Source organism: Solanum dulcamara, chromosome 3 (assembly GCF_947179165.1).
Source record: "Solanum dulcamara chromosome 3, daSolDulc1.2, whole genome shotgun sequence".
Classification (NCBI taxonomy): domain Eukaryota; kingdom Viridiplantae; phylum Streptophyta; class Magnoliopsida; order Solanales; family Solanaceae; genus Solanum; species Solanum dulcamara.
The window spans coordinates 32,999,378-33,001,196 of record NC_077239.1 but is presented as its reverse complement, the minus strand read 5'-3'; the positions used below and the strand labels follow the sequence as shown (position 1 = coordinate 33,001,196).

Sequence of the window (1,819 nt, the reverse complement as noted above, 5' to 3'; positions counted from 1 at the left end):
GCCCTAAAAATAAATTTTATGTTGTTAAAAATCGTCGTATCACCATAGGATATCTTAAATAATTAATTTACGCAAAGAAATTGGGGAACTTACCTTGGAAGAACCCTAGCCGTAGCTCTTTTATTCTTGCTCTCTAGCTTTTCTCTCAACGTTTTCTAAGGCTAAGATGCTGAAAATGATGTTGATCAGCAATACACATGTATATATATGTGTTCTTGAAAGGGGACACATGGCGTCCCCAGGGGTGACACGTGGAATCCCCCTAGGGTGCCACCTCATGCCATGCAACCAATCATACGCTGCCACATGGCAGCATGGGATCCACCCTAAGTAGGTGGGTCACCTACTTAGCCCAAGTAGGTGTGTCACCTATTTGTCACCTGCTTGCTTCATTTTCATGGGTTCGTAATCTCGTCTTATTTTAAGAGCCTATGTATTCCTTGCTACATAAGCTTAACATGTACTCCAATAGCTTAGGTACGTAAAACATCCAATTGATAGCTTACGCAAGTAAGTCGAGTCCTACGATTCATTACTTAGCCTCCAACTCATTTCAAATCCTTATAGACCTATTTCCAACCTTCACTCTTAAGGAGCGTCACGTCCTCCCTTCTTTAGAGTTATTTAATAATGTTATAGATAATCTGGGTATAACATCCTTCCCCTCTTTAGAACATTCGTTCTTGAATGTTAACTTGCCTCATAAGCATTTATGAGTGCTTCAAGATTTCTCTGTGTTGGTTTTCATCCAAAGGCCTCTTATTAACCTATATAGTCAATTTAAGAGGGTAGATTACCTATAGGCATAGAGAACAGGTGATATTTCTTTTCCCTTTCTTCTTTCCAGTTCTTTTACCACATATCATATTGTACCCTTTACACGAACATGTGTAGGAGCTTAAAGTGGCTCGGAAGATGCCTTAGCATTGTCATACTAGTCTGTACGTAAACCTGTATCGTTTCTTACTTTCTTCATCTGATGTTAGGGCTCCACTATAGCTTTTGTCCTTAGTACTAATTGTACCTTAAAGTTTTTGCTTCAAACCAGCTTATACCTTCCTTTAATGTATTCGAATATAGCAGTGACATGGATACTACCAACTTCATTTATCTAGTAATCACCTGGTTTTACTCTTGGCATACCGCCATTCGTAAGTTGCATCAGTTGTTTTGTAGAGCTATATCCCCTATCTCAAAGGGTCTTATCATCTTTCATGGTGGAGTCACATATACACAATACTTCTTTATACCAATAATGCCATGCAAGGACAATGTATATATACATCCATATCATCTCATATCATAGTCGCATAGGGCTTCCTAGGGGGTTACCCATCCTAGTACTACTCTTGCCCAAACACGCTTAACTTCAGAGTTCTGATGGGATCTGGTGTGTTAGTGCTGATATGATTGCATCCATCCTTTGTGGGGTCTCGTTTGAGGTTTAAGTATTCCCATTTACACATGATAGCATCAGTTGATTTTCTCTTATGCTTATATTTGTCCTGTCCACTTTCCCCCTTTAGGGTGTATCCATGTCATTATCTGTTTATTTCTAACTTTCCAAATGCATAGGAGTCCTTTCTAACCTATTTAGTATACTGTGTTATTTTTATATCTTCCTTTACATACCCTCAATTTACAATACCAACTCCAGTCTTGAACATTGGGACCCTAGTAATATCCTTAATGTAGCAGTGTATTAAAAGCCACATTCCATTCATCCCAATCAGTAATTAGCTCGTGCTCATAATTGGTTCAAATTTTCCACTCGGGAGCACTTATACTTTGATGATTCATATTTTAAGCTTCGTCATAA

General features: G+C 38.5%; 1 pseudogene; it reads right to left on the bottom strand.

Annotated features, from left to right (window-relative positions):
* Positions 1–1,297: 1,297 nt before the first annotated feature.
* On the bottom strand, positions 1,298–1,418 carry LOC129883906 (5S ribosomal RNA; annotated as a pseudogene).
* Between the last annotated feature and the right edge of the window lie 401 nt (positions 1,419–1,819).